A 20,272-nucleotide genomic window follows, 5' to 3' on the forward strand; every position below is an offset into this window, starting at 1 on the left:
TCCAAACATAGCACACACATACGACTCATTGCTCTGAGCTGCGGTATACCGTCCACAGAACTGCCGCCATCTGAGGATTGCCGGTGCTACGAGACCAACAAATGCAATGGCAGGCATTCCTGTGCACATGCACAACCCCTGTCACGTGGAACTGTACAGTGCACGAATGCTGCATCCAATAGCAGTGTTACAAATCAGTTACCGTCTGAGTTTTCGTCTTGCCTACGTCCCCAGCGTCTAGCCCTGGTTCCACTGTTGATCATGCACATTTGAGTGCCCCATGGAGGTCTGCCTATCCAATGCAATCGTAGCTGAATTGGATTATGAGCTGACAGTGTGCACCCTGTTGGCCCACGAACAGGAGTGTCACCGGGATAGCTGTGCATGGGATGTACTGATCTTTGGTGTTTGTGCAAGCAGTTGTGCATGGGAGATTACACGACTCCTCGTGTCCAGTGACCACATTGAGGCGCTACCCTATTGGGTTGGTTGTGCTGCGGATTGGGGAAACAGTGTGGACTGAGCACATCTGCCCGGACTAGTTAATGGATTGGGTCACCCTGGTGTTCCTTGAACCCGACTACGACGTACTATTGGAATACATTGCCCATGAAGCTGCGCTGGCATTCATGAATGAATAACTACGTTCCTGCAGCCACATCGGATTTTCCCTCACAGCACAGGTCCCAACACCTTGTTGCGTCGTGGGGAATGCTCACATATCCCACCACAACAGTAGACATGTCTGCCTTCATCTGGACTCAGAATGCATGTGTGTGGAACTACGCGTGTGTACACACACCTGTGCAAGGTGAGGCACTTCCATGGTCGGAGCAGCACAGAGTTGTTTGGCAACATTCACAAATCAGACATACTGCTGGGGGGCGGTACACACATGGCAATGTAACATGATATGTGACCTTGTTGGACCCTCCCACCTGATCACTGTCAGCAGGGCAGACAGTCAGCGCAGTCCGGTGGCACAGCACTATGCAGACCCCATGGGCTGTGAGTCGTGTCCCCTCACAAGGGGCAATGGGCAGACGCCGAACATCACATGATTCATCCAGCAAGGCAAGGTGGGCTGAGACCGATGCCATCCGTACCGATTGGGGTACATTTTTGCACCACCATGTCTTGCACCTCGACATGTTCCCATGCTGTGTGTAAGTGTCTCAAGGATATGGGGGGAGAGCTTGCTCGGGAGCAGGATGGCAGCTTAATCCCAGTGCTCCGCCGAATTTACATGATATCCGATAAACAATCCTACAGCTGAGGGGTATTTGAGGCCGGAAAATTGCTGCTGTGGTGCCGGAGGTTGCCTGGAGCCCCAGAGGAGTGCTTATCCCGCAATTACGATCTCCCGGAGGTGGGAGGAGTCAGAGGGCTCAGTTGCGACTGGGCCACGAATCCCCAGCCCACAGTTGTTTACGGGGCCGGGCAACGTGAAGCGACATGCGGCTGCTGAGGTGAGCCAAGGGTCGGTGTATACGGGAAGGCGGAGACTGATCGCCGGAGTTTGCAGCCCTCGTCCTGCCATTGCAGGAGGCATATTGTGGCTATGTGTTGTGGCTGAGGCGTCCGGAGAGCAGAGACACAGCGTGAGGCCTAGGATGAGGCCGGTGCGCTGGTAAGAGGCATCGAGAGAGAGCCGGGGACTGCTGTGTGCCCATTAGTAGCTGGAGGAGGCGAGCGCTGCCCTGGGTTGTCTCTGCAATTGCCCACAACGCGGCTCTCTGCATTGAAGTGACATGGAGGTGCATATTATAAAAGGCCTTAGCTGCTACTGGATGGGACCTTGATATTGGCACAGGAACATATGATGTACTTGGGAAGATGCGCGACATGAGCCATTGGAGGTGGCCATAGGCAAGGGTTCTCCTCAGACCTTGATCGCTGGCACACACCTTACCAGCGCCAGTTGAGCTAGCGTTGGGCCTACCCCTCGGCACTGAGGCACTGCAGGTATTTTATTTGGCTGGCCACTCTGAAAACCGGATTTACTAAGAGGAGGCGGTGAGAGTCTGCGCGGAGCCTGGTGAAGCGCGCACATATGCAGTGATATTAGTATGCTGGCCTGGCTCCACACTATATCTGCTGCAAGTGTATGGTGAGACAGACCCTGTGGCGGAGAGTAGCGACGGCGTGGCGACACGACGGAGGTAAGATGGTGTTTCCCTGACCAACGGGAGCTGTGTACCTGAGGAGGCTGACTCTGCCAGCTGATCGTGCCTCTTCAGGGGAACTTTCTAGCTGGATACCATCCTCCGAACTGCTGGTCTTGCAGCCCGGGCCACCTGAGACTCTAGCGTGCGACAGTCATGGGTAAAGGTGATAAGACCCAACCCAAGTTGTCCTTTGAACAACGTAGATCCAAGTCACAAGACCCTGGCCCTGGTACGGGTGCAGGGGAGATGGCGCCAGTACAGGAGGACGCAGATGACGACATCCACACTATCCTGAAAGCCATGGAACAATCTTTGCAGAGTGGCATTTCTGCGTTGGGCACTAAAAGGGATGCCGTGCCATCTAGGAGGGATAGAATGGTGGAGCGCTTAGACAAACACGCAGAATGACTCAACATGACTGAGAGACGCCTCACGGAGGTAGAGGAGACGCTCACCACGTTAGATGCGGAACATAAGCAACTGGGGAAAGTTATTCGCATTCTGCAAGATAAAACGGAGGACTTAGAAGCGCGTTCCTGACGCTGCAACCTGAGGCTTGTGGGCCTTCAAGAGACGACAGCTACTGGCAATATGGAACAGTTTATGGAGAAATTGCTAGTCACATTGCTGGGGGAGGGTGTCTTCTCTACCATGTTTGTTGTGGAAAGGGCGCACAGGGCCTTGGGTCCTCGTCCGCCGCCAGTTGCCCCCCGTGCCCCATTATTGTGAAACTGCTCAATTACCGTGACCGGGACGCTGCCTTGCAGGTGGCCCGGAAAAAGAAAATTCTGAAGTTCGAAGGGTTGGAAATATCCCTCTTTCCCGACTGTACTGCTAGGGTCCAGGAAGCCCGTAGACATTTTGTGCCCCTCAAGAAACAGCTACGAGAGCTGGGTGCAGATTACGCTATGCTGTACCCTGCAAAGCTTTTTGTCAATAGAAAGGGGCAGTCGCATATATTCACGGACCCCAAAAGTTCTGCAGCAGGCTATCAAGAAATGGATCAAAGATCGAAGGGCCAATCTGACGCAAACGCAACAAGAAGAGATGGCGGATTCTGCCCTGGACGAACAAGACTTATCTATGTGGTTGCTGTTCCCAGAACACTGTATGTACAGGTAGACGCAAAACGCGATGTTTAGTATGTTTGGACATTGTTTTTTATATACTAATGTGAGACCCTTGAATTTAGGATTTTAGGATTATACTTTGGTGGGAAAAGCTGGCTTGATATGGTCGCTACAGGACTGTGTATTTGTCACTAGGCCATCGGTTGGAAAACTGTATACCTATAGGATACATATGACTGCTCGTGGCCAGACTTATCGGAAGAGATCCTTGCAGCGCCAGTTGCGACTTGCAGGTTTAGACTAGTCGGGGAAACCTGATTGCTGGACATATGGGCCCAGCAGCTTTATGACCTCAACTGTAAATGTACTTTTATGGCAGGTGGAGTTAGGGCTAAGGCTTGATTGCTGTAACTACTTACCTAAGTTTGTAGGGAGGAGCTTCCTTCGCCCAGGCGTGCCTCGCACTGAAGCTGTTCTTTTTGCTTGCTTAGTAAAATTTATGGGTTGGGTCAGGGGGGGCTTGGGGGCTGGAAGGAGGAAAATGTCAATGCATGCGACCATGTTGGGGGAGGTCTGCTGTGGGTGGGGGGCTGGCGAACATCAGGGGGGTTTAAGGAGTTTGTTTTTCTTTAAGCAGATGATACACGTACTGTTGGCCCACATTCATTTCTGCTATACACTCTGGCCTACGCAGGTAGTTTATGACATGTGAACTTTCAGATCCCAGGGAGAGTTTGGGTGGGTTGCAAGTACTGTCCTGGAATGTTAGGGGGCTTAATGACCATCGTAAGCTCGGTAAGGTCATGAGTTACCCCCATAGACATAAGGTTGACCTAGCTCTCTTACAGGAGACGCATCTTCCTAAAACGAACCCTATGCTTAGAATTAGAGCTCTGGAGGGCAATATTAATGCTGCAAGGTTCACTACACATGCTAGGGGGGTTAATCCCAGATCACCGTTCACTGCTCCAAGAGGATGTTGAAGACCGCTATGTTACATCCAGCTGCTTGGGCTGGGGCTTCGATGTCCTCATAGTCAATGTCTACGGGCCTAACTTCAATTGCCCTGAATTCTTCGGAGAACTAGCTAGGCTTACTTCCCATTATGATTGCACTAAGATCCTCTGGGGGGGAGACTTTAATATGGTCAGTGACTCAGAGTTGGAAAATTCTGCGTGCCCCCCAGGAGCCCTGCGGCAGCGGCGAGAAAGCTTGAGGAAGTCATGGTATGCTTGGACATGCGTGACGTGTGGCGGATGAGAAGTGGGGTGAGAGGGGGTTATACACATTACCATACCATAATCTTCACAAGAGGGTAGACTATTGGCTAGCTTCTAATTCACTAAGTGGCCTTGTCAAGCAGTGTACGGTGTTGCCACGCACGCTCTCGGATCATTCACCGCTGCTGCTGGTCTTGGACTTGCCAGGGAGGAGAATCCCGCGGTTCACTTGGAGGTTCCCTCCGTATTCCCTACTAGACCTGTTATTTCGAGAGGAGATGGCTGTGGCCATGGATACATTCTGCTCTACTAACATTGGCTCTGTTGATAGTTTTCAAACGATCTGGGAAACTTTTAAAGTGTATATCAGGGGGGTTGCGATGTCGAAAAGCACTCTGGTGTGCTCAAGGCGATTAGGAAAACCCTAACTGATCTGAAAGCTAAACTGAAATGCCTGGAGCAGCGGAGTGTTGCTGGGGGTGCTGGGGCAGTGGACAGTGAGATCAAAGTGCTACTTGAGGAATATCATGAAATGGCTGACCGCGAGGGGAAACACCTGGGCAAGTATGCCTCAGCACTCTTCTATGGAGAGGGTGAGAGGCCGGGATCGGTATTGGCTCGGTATTGGCTCGATTGATGAAGGCCAGACGGGGTAGGACTCTGGAGATTAAGTTGGAAAGTGGTGAACTTCTGACACACAAAGTGGAAGTGGCCAAACGCTTCAGAAAGTATTATGCTGAATTATACAGAGCTCGATCTGAGGAGTCGGAGGACCAGATTAGGGAATATTTGGGGTTTATACAACTACCTTTCCTCCCAGATGCCCACAGGGAACTCCTGCGTCATCCAATAGGAAAGGACGAAATTGTTGAGGCTCTGGGCTGCATGAAAGCTAGTAGCGCGCCTGGGACAGATGGTTTAACGGTTGCCTTCTATAAGGCATTTTCGGAGCAGTTACTTACGCAAATTGCTGCTCTGTTTGAGGACATCTATGACTCAGGAATGATGCCCCCTTCAATGAGAGAGGCCATGCTGGGCGCCATCCCCAAGCCAGGTAAAGCTCTGGACTAGTGCAGCTCATTTTGCCCGTTATCGCTTCTCAATGTCGATACGAAATTGTTTGCTAAAGTATTGGCAACCAGATTAGCACTGATGTCGCACATCCTGGTGGCCCCGAGCAGGCGGGATTCATCCCATCCAGAAATGTAACCTATAATATCCGGACTGTGTTTAGTGCGATGCAGCATGTTGGCCAGGAAAATAAAGCAGTGGCTGTATTCCTGGATATGGAAAAAGCATTTGAATCGGTTGAATGGTTGTTTCTAAGACAGGTGCTGACAAGAATGGGGCTCGGAGGGATCTTCTTACAATTGCTCAGGACTTTGTACTATAGACCCACGGCCCAAGTACAAATTAGGGATCTGGTTACCGCCCCATTTTGTATCAATAGAGGCACCAGGCAGGGCTGCCCTCTATCCCTGCTCCTGTATGCCTTGGTGGCGGAACCCTTGGCCTGCGCCCTGAGGGAGTATCATGGGAATGAGGGTATCAGGTTTCCTACATATAAATTAATAGTGTCTACTTATGCAGATGCCACGCTCCTTTATGTCTGTAGGCCTGAGGAAAATCTACCAGCAGTTATAAGGGAGGTAGTAAGATTTGGAGCATTGTCGGGCCTTGAGGTCAATTGGGAGAAATCTATAGTATTTCCGCTCACGCCTCCAACCACCGAATTTGAAATGGAATACCCTTTGCTGTGGACAGAAGATTCAGTACATTATTTGGGCATACGACTGCATACAGATGTGTATATAGTGTTTCGAGAAAATTATAGCCCGGCTATCTCTAAACTAGAGGATGATGTTGAGCTATGGTGCCACCTTCCCCTGTCCCTGATGGGGCGTGTTTCAATTATGAAAATGGTTGTCCTGCTTAGATTTCTTTTTCTCTTTACGAATATCCCCCTAGTCCTGTCCCGCGCTTTCTTCCTTCGGCTGAGGCAACTTATGTTAAAATTTGCTTGGGCGGGTAAGCAGGCTAGGGTGCAGTGGGGGGTGCTCTCGCTCCCGTGCCATTTGGGCGGGCTCAGCACACCTGACTTCATTCCTGGATCCATGGTGAAGCGGATACCCCCTACCTTCGGATGGAGCGAGTATTCGAGAATCCGATCCCTCTGCCGGCTGTCCTTATGGAACAACCTGATCGTAGGACAAGCATTATTGACTCCTTAAATACTACCAGACATGCCTGGCATTGGTTGCTACATTAACAGGCGGGGGCAATACTATATTCACCGGCTATGTCCATAGAATGGTTGAGATGGTTAGGTCCATGCACTGAGAGGGGCGTGACTAGAGCTTTGCGTGCTCTGAACATTGAAGTAGCAGGTGATCTCTTTTGCGAAGGTGCGGTTCGCACCATTGACCACTTTGCGGGCCCTCCAGAGAGTTCCACACCTTTAAATAAATCCCAATTTCACAGAGTGAGAGGGGCATTGCGAACACTGTTGAGCGAAGACATGGTGGAACCTCCTAAGGTATGTGAGTTGATGCATGTGATTAAGGCTACTTCCTCTTGCGACACATTATGCAAGGAGGCGGGGGCAAGATGGCCGCTACAGCACTGTAGAGTGAAGTCGCACATCACTCTCTCTCCTGCCCTGAAACTATGATGCCGGTAGTCTGAATGCAGTGATGCAGATGTTGGATGGGCTGACTCACAGTATCGCAGGTGGTACAATCGGCGAGGGACGGCTCAGACAAGCGACTCTAGCGGCGTTACTGGCTTGGAGGAAACACTGGAGGAGCATAATCAGAGCTTTCACCATACCCTTTATGATGTCGCAACGCAACAAGCAGGATAAAGAAAAGGAAAAGCCGCCCACTGCAGCCGGGACAATTAAAGGTTCTGCAATCCGCGATGACCCCCGCTCAGGAGCAACACCAAAAGTACTAATTGGAAGTAAAAAACAGACGCCTGCTGCCCGTTTATCCACAAAGGCTCACCAAAGAAAAGCTGAGAGAGCTGAAAAGAAACCGGAGACAAGGCTTTCCACGGCTGGTGAAGCCAAAACACAGAAAGAAACTCCGCAGGACGCCGAGGCAAACAGATCGCATTGAGTGCAACCCCCCCCCCACAAAAAGATGCAGCCATGAGGCAGCCTACCTTGACAGAGTCCTTTGCCACCAAAGTACCCCCAGCTCCCCGACTGTAGACGGCGGCAGTCATCGCCCAGCCGCGCTGAACGCGGAACTGGAGAAAGCCGTCCTCGAGGACGCAAGCGTTACAGTTGCCGGCAGAGACAGATGAAGACACCACGCATCTCACGGGGAGCGCCGGCCTCAAAGGAAATGGGAGGTCTGTACCAACGGTGAGCGGGGAAACAACGGTGGATCACTGAGGAGTCTCTGGGGCACTGGAGAAAATCGAAAGGCAGAATAATACACAAATGTTGGATGCCTTATTGACAGTGGAAGCAGGACTGAATACTCACATTAACCAAACTCAGTGAACTAAATGGGGAAGCCTGTTAAGCTTAGACTCACAGCAGGAGCAGGAGCGAGCTGGGAGTAAAGGCAACAGAGGGGGATCGCCAGAGTTTTTTTCTGTTAATGAAGGGACAGACTCTACTGATATAAGTGAACATGAGGGGGAAAGCTCCATTGATGTCACTACTGGCTCAGACACAAGTAGAGGCTCCAGGGACATAAGTACGCAAAAGAGAAAGAAAGTGGGAGCAAGAAGAAACGGAGGAGGGTCTATGAGCAGTATGAACAAAAAGTTGTCATGGGACTATTCAGCCACCTCACGGACTTACCAAGAAAGTGGTCAAGGAGAGGGGGCTAATGGCGGGCCAGCGCGTAGGTCTACTCCCCAGAATGTAACAATGGAGATGCTGTTTGGCACGCTTAAACAGATGCAATCTGAGGCCAGGGTGGAAAGCCGGAGAGCAAGACGTGACATGAAAAAGATTCAGGCATCACTCAGAAAATTAAACAGAAAATATGAAGAGGTTGAGGAGAGGGTCACACAGGTGGAAGAGCGAACGGGGAGGATGGAAGACGAGGTAACGGACTGGCAGGTCTTCAAAAACGAGCAAGGGAAGATAGTGGAAGATCTCCAATGGAAGATCGAAGACTTTGAAAACCGTCAAAGGCGGAACAACGTGAGACTCCTGGGACTAGAAGAAGGGGTGGAGGGGCAGGATCCGAGAGGGTATGTCATCAAATTTTTGAAGGGGGCCTTCCCGGAGTCCCAGTGGCAGTGGGAGTCGGAAGTCCAAAGAACCCATAGATTTCCACTAACAATAAAGAAAAATCGAGGGGGTCAACAGAATACATTACCTAGGGCAATGCTTGTGTTCCTAGGGAATTTCCTTGCAAGACAAGAGATCATGGATCAGGCCAGGCCAGAGTCTAGGAAAACATATGATGGCGTTACATTCTTTGCCAGGCCTGACTTCTGTCACGTTAGAGTTGAGAGAAGGTGGAAGCTAAGGAAACTGATCTCCCCTTTCTAGAAACAAGGTGCAGAGGCATACCTACTGTACCCAGCAAGATTAAAGATCATCAATAAGGGGCATACCAGGATGTTTTTTTCGGAAATCAAAGCAGGGGAATTTCTTGCTGAGCTTACTGAGCAGCATAGGGGGAGGGACAACAGAGGAAGAAGCCTACCTAAAACACCATAGGATAATATATATAGATAGACTACCACTTCAAGATGACTGGATAAGATAGTAGGCAAGGGTAGGAGAGAGAGGCGACACTACAGTCTATAGAGGCTACACATAGGTCATAATTGACCTATTCGCCTGTAATGAGGGGGGGTGGGAACTCAGAGGGGGGGGAGAAGCGAGGGGGGACAGGGGGGATAGGGGGTACAGGGGGGACAGGGGGGGAGGAAGCATGTTTGGCAAATACAGCACTTGGAGAGGAATTACACAGACACAGGGTTTTTGGGGAGGGAGCACTGTTTGCAGAGGGTTAAGAAAAGACTGACTGGAATAACAGGAAGGAAAGGTACAATAAACTAAGATGGCAATTAGGATCACCTCTATAAATATATGTGGATTAAATGATGGGGGGAAAAGACAGAAACTGTCTGCTATGTTAAGAATGCTGAAATTGGACATAGTATGCCTCCAGGAGACGCACATAGAGGGAAACAACAAATATCTGTTAGATCAAATTGGTTTTGAGGTATTAGCCTATACCAGACAAGAAACTAAGACGAGGGGGGTGGCCATATTAGCCAAAAAAAGGGGCCTTCATAACAAAGAAGAAAAAAGAGGATCAGTGGGGGAGATGGGTTATGATTGAGAGAGAAAAAAAGGCAGGATGTTGTACTATTGTTTCGGTATAAGGCTCCACTGATGAAGACCCGGAGGTCTTTGAATTTTTAGATCAGGAGCTACCCTTGTGGCCCGAACCGATTATTTGTTGCGGGGATTTTAATGTCAATGGTTTAATGGGACTGGGCTTGACGGGTGGGGGGATATATGGGGGGAGGAAAAAGAAAGTTTGTAAAGCGGTATGTAATCTTGCGTATCACAATGCTTTAGTTGATGTTTGGGCTCAAAAATACCCACATGGGACGGGGAGCACATATTATTCGGCACCACATAGATTGGTGGCTAGATTAGACTATTTCTGGATATCCAATTCTTTGGTAGGCGATAGTCAACTGGAGAGGCTCCCTAGGATATTATCGGACCACAATCCTCTCGTATTAACTCTCCCGCAGGTTACTGGGGGGGAAAGAAAGCCCTACAACTGGACCTTTGAAAGAGGGCTCCTAAAAGACGAAAATTATGTGAAGAGAATGAGAATTTGGATTAGTCAATTTTGGGAGATTAACAGAGGTTCAACCTCAGCTGGCATGGTCTGGGATGCCTTTAAGGCTGGCGTCAGGGGGGAAACCCTCCGCTATACGCTACAAAGGACTAAGAATGAGAAAGAGGAAATGCCTAAAAAATTAAGGGATCTAATGGACTTGGAAGATCGCCTAATACTAGCCATTACTAAGCAAGACCCTTTGGAAGATATTCTGCTAAATATGGAGCTGAATAAAGCAGATTCAAGTGAAAGTATACTTAGGAGAACCGCAGCTAACTACTTAGCTAAAAGGGAGAAAAGCTATGAGCATAATGAGAGAATTGGACACCTCCTTGCGATCTGGACTAGGCTGAACTTGGCTGCAGGGGAAATAAAGGAAATAAAGAACGAGGCAGGAGTAGTAGTAAATAAGGTAGCATATATACAGGAGGTTTTTAGGAAGTTTTACACCAAACTTTATGAACAGACTCCAAATTATACAGAACTGGATATCACAGAATATTTGAAAGATATAATACATGTAGAGTTTCAAGTTGATGAGAAGGGGAAACTAGATCTCATATTTACAGCACAAGAAGTACAGGGAGCGGTGAATAACCTCCCTGACGGGAAAGCTACAGGCCCAGATCAAATCCCAGCAGAGTTCTATAAAATCTTTTGGGATATACTGGGAAAGGACATGCATGAAACTCTTATTCAGGCACAGTCAGGAAAATCAATTCCACTTTCCTGGGAAAGGGCTGATATCATTGTGATATTAAAGAAGAATAAATTCCCACTAGAACCTGGATTTTACCGCCCGATAACGCTTATGAACGCAGATGCCAAAATCTCTTCTAAAACACTTGCACAAAGATTAAGTAAGATTATAGAGCACTTGGTTAGTACATCACAGCACGGGTTTATCCCAGGGAATGGGACCACGCAGCATACGAGGCAGATGATCACTATTCTAGATGCCATGGGGGTTGCAGGGGACCCTGTCGCGGCCGTATTTCTGGACGCAGAGAAGGCCTTCGACAGGGTCTCCTGGAAATAGCTATGGGAAGTAATGAATTGGTTTGGGCTGGGAAAAGGATATATTAAGGCAATCCAGGCACTGTACACAGAACCTACTGCTAGAATAAGAATCAACAAAGGATATACTGACCCAGTGCAGATAAAGCGTGGCACAAGGCAGGGATGCCCTGCATCTCTGCTGCTCTTCGCCCTGTATATCGATCCTATTTTGCGCAGAATGGAAAATAATTGTATGATCTCTCCAATTAGGCTACATGGTATTAACTATAAATTATTCGCCTATGCGGATGATGTGGCCATCATTACAAATAATTCAGATATAGCTCTCCCGGAGATATAAAGAGAAGGGAAACATCACTTACAACGCATTTATTACAACGCACTACCATTACAACGCAACCATTACAACGCAAACCATTACAACGCATTGCGCTGGGGGGCGCTCTAGGATAGGGAATATATTTAATTTACTATCCAACACCTTCCCTACTATCCACGGGGACTGGAGTTGGAATAGTAAATTAAATAAATCACTATCCAGCGCTTAAAAGCACTATGCGTTGTAGTGGTTTGCGATGTAAAAACCGCGTTGTAACAGCAGGCGTTGTAATAGCCTGCGTTGTAACGACACCAATCCAAAGAAAAGCAGCAAGCTTTGGAGCAATCTCAGGATACCGAAGTAATAGAGAGAAAACTCAAATAGTACAGAATAGCTACATGATATATCAAGACAACAGAGTTGTCGATGAAGCAACGTACTTAGGAATGAAAGTCACTGCAGATCTAGACAGAGATTAATATGAGACCACTAGTAAATAAAGTAAAGGAAAATACAGAAAGGATACACAAACTACATCTGACTTTGATGGGTCGTACAAACGTGATCAAAATGACTACCTTTCCAAAATTCTTGTACTTATTCAGAGCTATCCCACTCCTCTTTGATCATCTTTGGTTTAACAAAATAGAAGTAATACTAAACAAATTTATTTGGGCACATTGTAAAACCAGGAGAGTATATCGACACCTTACACTACCAAGAGAAAAGGGGGGTTGGGGAGCTCCTGATTTTCGGTTCTACTACTGGGCCATAGCTATGCAATATTTCCAAGGACTGATTGGGGGTGGCGGCACAGAGCAAGGAGATGCTACACAGGGATTCACTAACGTCTATACTGGACTATTGGGAGACAGGGCTGAAAACGGATTTCTGAACACAGTTGATTTTAGTTACTTTAAACATACCAGGTTCAAAACTTTAAAAGCGGCTTACAGCATCTGGAAGGTGATCCAAAAGAAAATGGGCTTAGGAAGACACAATAGCTATACACGGCTGTACATGAATAGATCTCTACCTGGAGATATCTTTAGGGACACAGTGATGAGGGACTGGGACAATAAAGGGATCAAGAAGATTGGGAACCTTATGAACCAACAGGGGGAAATCCTACAGTTCCGTGAGATCCAAAGTAAATGTAAGGTAACAAACAATAGTTTTTTCAAATATTTACAGATCAGAAGCTATCTGTCAAATAAACAGGGAGGAGCATTGGGTTTTGGGACTTGTCGTATAATGGACTATATAGAGGGCAGCACTCACTGCACAATCCGATATTTATACGCAGAATTTTGTACATACAAATCCGATGACAGGGAGAAATATGTCAGGAAGTGGGCGGAAAAAGTGGGTTTACAGACAGAAGGATTTCAGCTGTCCCTATATCTGGGCCGAATGGTTTTATGTTCTGCCACCTTACAGTCACAGAACTATAAGACCCTGTACTCGCTCTATCATACCCCAGCTATAATTGCACAATGGGGAGGCAACACAGGAATAACATGTCCACGATGTGATTCGGCGAATGCAGACATTATTCACATGTTTTCGCAATGCCCACAATTGTATTCTCTTAAAAAAGAGATTGAGAAATTTACTGATGTATCGCTGGGATTTAAAATTAAGCTTACAGATGACTTATTACTGTTGGGGGTATCGGTAGGAACAGAGGATGCTCCTTTGGAGTTTATGTTTATGGTGACTGCAGTTTTTCGTATTTGCATAGCAATATTATGGCTACATAGGGTCCCACCTACCTTTCAAATGTGGATTGCTCGGTTATTGTCAACTTATAACTTAGAAAAAGCAATATATGATAGAAAGGGAAAAAGAGGTAGATCTCTGGGTAGGAAGATTTGGTATCCAGTGGCAAACTGGAAAAACGGTTTGATAAACCGGGAAGGGATGTCTGCTACAAGAACCTATATAGCTGATGACATGGGTTGAAAAGTACGCAAACTGTTGTTTTTATTATTGTTTAACCCTTTGTGCATCAAAAATTCATTTTTAATTACCTGCAAATAACGGTATAAGTACTGTAATGATTTCAAATGTATAAGTGTGCTGTAACATTTATTGGTTTATTACTTGGGAAAATGTCTCGCAAGATGATTGCAGCTCTCTATAGGATAGCAGTGTCACACCGAGTGCATAAATACACTACGGGCAGGCTAGCATGGCAGCGAGACTTATGCATCCAATTGGACAATACTAAATGGTCCTTTGCTGCATGAATACCAGGAAGATATCCCTACATGGTAGACAACGGTTGGTCCAATTTAAGTACCTTAATAGGGTATACTACACCCCAGAGAGGCTGTATAGATACGGTCTGCGAGATGATGCCGAATGTGACAGATGCCATGCAGAGGTGGCAGACTTCATTCTCCTGGCATGGCAGTGCCTGGGAATATACTCCTTTTGGAGGTCAGTGTTCGAAGAGCTTGGCAGAGTTGTGGAGACAGAGCTCACAATGGACCCGCTGGTCGCTCTACTTGGCTACACTAAACTGCTACCAAAGGCAATCCGCAGATTGGTGGATATGGGATTACTTATGGCCAAGAGAAGACTGGCCATGTGTTGGTTGAAGGGTCCCATGCCTACTATGCAGCCGTGGTCCCGTGACATGCTATACTGCTCCACGCAATCGGAGCTGTATAGCGAGCTACTACTGCCCAAAAGCAGACCAAAAATCTTTTGGGGTCTTTATACTGCTTATGTGCAAGGTGGGAGGAGCGAATGTGTGGATGATGCAGCGAATGGGGATGGACTGGATGTTTTGGGTGTTAGTGAGCCCGCTGGATTTGGTTGAAGTATCTGCTAGGACTGATATGACTGTCTGTATGACTGGTAGGTTGGGTATCGACTGGCAAAACCTGGGCTGATGCGGGATAGCTGGGTAGCGTGCCACAATGCACTCTCACCATGGGTCTGACATGGGTTTTCTCCAATAGCCCCTGCTGCAATGTGTTCAAAGAATATACAGAATATCGCCGCCTGCCCTCACTGGGATGTTGACATTAAGGCTGTGTTGGATTATTAGTGTCAATGACGAGTACTGAATGTGATAATGTACAGGGCTACTGTAACGGTGTGTGTTTTCCTTTGCTGTTGTATTTCAACTTAATAAAAATAAAATAAAATAAAAAGTGTCTCAAGCATGTTGTGGCCCTTGCCTTGTCTGTACTGACACCCACATGCCATTAAAGTCTCCGCAACTTCACTACTGTCCAACTGTGATGAGTGTTGATTAGATGCACGAATAGTGTGCCACAATGAGCAACGTCCGTACACAGGGAGGGACTCAGTGATGCTTGTACAATGGGTGTGGGTCCCTTTTGCCTGCTCAACCTCCGTGAGATAAGATGGTGTGTCAGGCACTCATCAAAGGAAAGGGAGAGAGAGAAAGAGAGAGACTGAACATGGAGCGCTATGCTAATCGTGCCCTTGGCTCATGCAAACATTCCAACAGCTGCATGTGTTTTGAAATTCATGCACTCCAAATCACAGGCCTGGCATCAAAGTCTGCACGAAAGCCTCATCACATCTCCGAAATGCAAGCAGTAGTATAACTAAAATTAGGAATGAAAGCTCCTTTGTCCATACACACAAGGCAGAAGGCCAACAAACCCTCCGACCTTGGTCCTGAATGGGGCTGGCACACCCTGCGTGACATACCAAACCAGCCTCCGACGACTCCCACACCACGAATAGCGCTAATGAAAAACCAACGTGGCCACACCCCACGCACACTTGTCCCTGCACAACCTATGCCTGCAAGGGATGCCCTTGACACTTTAGTTAAAAACTACCCACAAGTCCAAACGTTGCACACACATACGACTCATTACTCTGAGCTGCGGCATACCATCCACAGAACTGCCGCCATCTGAGGATTGCTGGTGCTACGAGACCAACAAAGGCAATGGCAGGCATTCCTGTGCACATGCACAACCCCTGTCACGTGGAACTGTACAGTGCACGAATGTTGCATCCAATAGCAGTGTTACAAATCAGTTACCGTCTGAGTTTTCGTCTTACCTACGTCCCCAGCGTCTAGCCCTGGTTCCACTAAGGATCATGCACATTTGAGTGCCCCATGGAGGTCTGCCTGTCCAACGCAATCGTAGCTGAATTGGATTATGACCTGACAGTGCGCACCCTGTTGGCACACGAACAGGAGTGTCACCAGGATAGCCATGCATGGGATGTACTGATCTTTGGCGTTTGTGCAAGCAGTTGTGAATGGGAGATTGCACCACTCCTCGTGTCCAGTGACCACATTGAGGCGCTACCCTATTGGGTGGGTTGTGCTATGGATTGGGGCAACAGTGTGGACTGAGCACATCTGCCTGGACCAGTTAATGGATTGGGTCACCCTGGTGTTCCTTGAACCCGACAACGACGTACTATTGAAAAACATTGCCCATGAAGCTGCGCTGGCATTCATGAACGAGTAACTATGTTCCTGCAGCCACATCGGATTTTACCTCACAGCACAAGTCCCAACACCTTGTTGCATCGTGGGAAATGCTCGCATATCCCACCACAACAGTGGGCATGTCTGCCTTCGTCGGGACTCAGAATGCATGTGTGTGGAACTACGCGTGTGTACACACACCTGTGCAAGGTGAGGCCCTTCCATGATCCGAGCAGCACAGAGTTGTTTAGCAACATTCACAAATCAGACATACTCCTGGGGGGGCGGTACACACATGGCAATGTAGCATGATATGTGACCTTGTTGGACCCTCCCACCTGATCACTGTCAGCAGAGCAGACAGTCAGCGCAGTTCGGTGGCACAGCACTATGCAGGCCCCATGGGCTGTGAGTCGTGTCCCCTCACACGGGGCAATGGGCAGACGCCGAACATCACATGATTCATCCAGCAAGGCAAGGTGGGCTGAGACCGATGCCATCCGTACCGATTTCGGTAGATTTTTGCACCACCATGTCTTGCACCTCGACATGTTCCCATGCTGTGTGTAAGTGTCTCAAGCATATGGGGGGGAGCTTGCTCGGGAGCGGGATGGCAGCTTAATCCTGGTGCTCCGCCGAATTTACATGATATCCGATAAATAATCCTACAGCTGAGGAGTATTTGAGACCGGAAAATAGCTGCTGTGGTGCCGGAGGTTGCCTGCAGCCCCTGAGAAGTGCTGATCCCGCAATTACGATCTCCCCGGAGGCAGGTGAAGTCGGAGGGCTCAGTTGCAACTGGGCCACGAATCCCCGGCCCACAGTTGTTTGCGGGGCCGGGCAACGTGAAGCGACGTGCGGTGTCATGAATCCTCTGCCCAAGCAAGTAGAGAAACTTTCCTCACTTAAAAAATCCCACCCCAATCCCGTGCGCCTGCACGACCATTATGAATGTAGTGCTTTTCCTATTGTTTAGGTAATCTACTTTGGTGAAATAATGCTCGAAATATTGGTATCATTGTTCATGTTGCCCTTATTGTCAAAGTGAGGGTTTTTGTTTCATTGCAAGGTTCCAGTGAGCGGGCTCATTTAACTTATTTGAAATGCTAAGCACACGCATCTATTTGGTGCACCAGGAGCCGCTCTGAAGGCTCTGACAAGTGAATGTTCTGCTCGCATGGTTTTCTCTAGCAGCACTCGTCAGCTGCTGGCGTGCACTACTTTCCTGGGTGCGGTTCTCTATTTAAACCGCACCCAGGCTTCTGGAACTCGCTTTGCCTCGTGAAATCCATGGAAGAAGCATCGCGGTCGGAAGTCTCTTCATCCTTCTTCACCTTGGGACCAGAGATTGATTCCGGTTTGACTTCACAGGGATTTATGGACATTTCTTGTTACCTGCCCAGGATAAAGAGCATCCAGCACAAGAGATAAGTACTTTTGCTTCATAATAAACCGGCACCATTCGCAAGAAAGTCATTGAAAGTAAATCTCCCAAGACTCAGAAGCCGAGAAGAAAACTTGGGACTAGTCATTTTTTGAAATGTTTAAGTTACAAGGAGTAACTGATTTATGTCATGTTTTCTGAAATATTGTGCACAGTATCTGAAATATTGTTTGCTAAATGTTGTTGAACATTACAAGAGAATATTGTAAGGTGTTCCGTTTTGGTGAAGGGGAGAACATTTCAAGAAGTTATTGTAAATAGTTCAGCTTTCACTATAAGGCACATTTCTAAAAAAGGTTTAAAGAAAAATCCCTAAAAGATATTTACATAGGGAAAGGAGTCTTCTCTTCTGTTTGGGTAGTCAACAGGTTTGCACACAAGTAGAAGACAGAAACATACCAGGACATCAAGAAAACATACACAAGTACGTCAAGGAAGAGGAAGGAATTCTTCTTTTCATAATTTTACTGAAACCATTGCTGAGTGAATTTTATTTGCATTACTTTCAGGCCTACCTTTTTCACTGCCCCTCAAGATTGGGAGCTTTATCATTACCTTATCCCCTGACGACATCAATCCAAAAGAAATACTGGACCAAGTCTGAACTTCGCTGATTGCAGGTAGGAGACTATTAGTTAGGGTTAAGATAAGCTTAGTAGGGGAAGGTCAAGGGAGGTAGTTTAAGAAAGTAAAGGAGAAAGCTCTGAGTACTTCTAACGTCCACTCTGCTTGTTGCTTCGCAGGTCGACAGCAAGTTAACGTTCTCTCCACAACGTCCAGTACCGGCCTCCCTCCCTAAAGTCTAAATCTAATCTAGCTGTAAATTGTGATCAGTGAGTTTACAATTAGACTTTTTGGAAGTTGGTCCCTTGCGTCTCTGCGAAATCTTCTACGTCGTCCAGAGAGAATCCTGGTCCAGCACAAGGTAAGGGACAACGTAGCTTGACCATGACAGAAGGCAAAGCCCAAGAAGATCATTTCGCCCAGACGCAATGGACCAAGTTACCTTACAGGAAGTAGCAGCAGTTCTTCAGGAATTAAGGGAAGAAAACGCTTCTTTGAAGAGGGATATGTCTATATTACAATCAACTCTTCAACAGAAACTGATTTTAAAACCAGCCACGTTCCAAGGGGAAACCTCGGGGGGAGACTCTCAGACTCAAATCCAGGTAGTTACTCCCACACCTACTCCCTTAGCCCAGCCAGAGCGTTTTTATGGAGATTGTAACAAGTTTTCCATATTTTTGCAGCAGTGTCATTTACACTTTCTGGCAAAGAAAAACGCTTTTCCTGATGATTCTTCTAAAGTAGCCTTTATGTTGTCCTATTTAGGGGGATATGCGGCCTTGTGGTCAGTCCCTTTAGTAGAGAATGATGACCCTATTTTATACAATTTTCAAAATTTCGAACGTGCCTTAAAGAAACTATTTGCTAAACATGTTTTTGTACAATCAGCAGATAATGAGTTACTGAATTTAAAACAAGGAACGTCTGATCTGCTTCGTTACATTTCCCAATTCAATCGTTTGGTCCTGGAAGCAGGTTGGCCTTATGACAAAAGAGTTTCAATCTTCTACAGAGGATTGAGGGATGATCTAAAGGATATGGTTACTCAGATTTTGGAACCGCCTGAAGATATCAATGAGTTCATTGATTTAGTTGTTAAGTTAAATCATCGCCTTTCTGAGAGGAGGGGGGAGAGAGGTAAGGGTGATAATAAACTTTTTCTGGCTAAAGAAAGAAACTCAACTTATCGAGACTCAGGGTCGAAGTTGGACTCAGTTGAGCCTATGCAGATAGGCTCAATTAGAGGTCCTTTGTCCAAAGATGAGAAGGATAAGAGGAGGAAGTTGAATAAATGCCTCTACTGTGGCAAAACAGGCCACTTTGTTAGAGATTGTTCCACTAAACCTGTAAAGGGAAAGTTAAAATCTTTGGAAGTAGCATTAATCCACGAAGAGTCGGAAAACTAACTAGCTCGGTGAATAACGAGGTCGGTTTATCGAGTGCAGTTTCTAGTTTGGCCTCAGTTCTCCCTCCAATTGGTTGTAAACATTTTTGCATACTAGTGGAATTACGGAGCCTCAGTCAATCCTCAGCCCCGAAGAAGGTTGAGGCCATAATAGATTCAGGAGCTACTAGTAACTTTATTAATACACACTTTTTCTCTCAGTTAGGTTTTAGATCAATCCTAAAGAATCATTCTGAGATAGTCAGAGCAGTGGACGGTAAGGAACTGACTTCTGGACCAATTATTCGACAGACGGAAGACTTAGAAATGGACAGTTCACCTGCTCATAGAGAAAAGATTCAATTTGATATCATTGACGCCCTTCAGTTCAAGCTGATCTTAGGAATACCTTGGTTGGTTCACCACAACCCAATAATAGACTGGGTTACTAAAACCGTCCCCTTTTCTTCAGACATGTGTACCAAAAATTGTTTTCAACAAGAAAAAGGGAAAGACGTAATCCAAGGATTCAATTTTGACACTGAATCTACTAGTGTACTGGCTTTGGAAGGTGTTCCTTCAGAATATTCTGACCTTTTAGATGTGTTTGATAAGAAAAAAGCTAACTCTCTACCTCCTCACAGGGACTTCGATTGCAGAATAGACCTTGTCCCTGGAGCAACTTTGCCCTGTAGTAGGATATATGCCCATACCGAAAAAGAAAATCTTCATCTTAGGGAATATCTTGATGAATATCTTCCGAATAGTTTTATTCGTCATTCTAAATCTCCCGTTTCTTCTGCTC

This window comes from Lissotriton vulgaris, chromosome 1_1, assembly GCF_964263255.1.
Source record: "Lissotriton vulgaris chromosome 1_1, aLisVul1.2, whole genome shotgun sequence".
Classification (NCBI taxonomy): Eukaryota; Metazoa; Chordata; class Amphibia; order Caudata; family Salamandridae; genus Lissotriton; species Lissotriton vulgaris.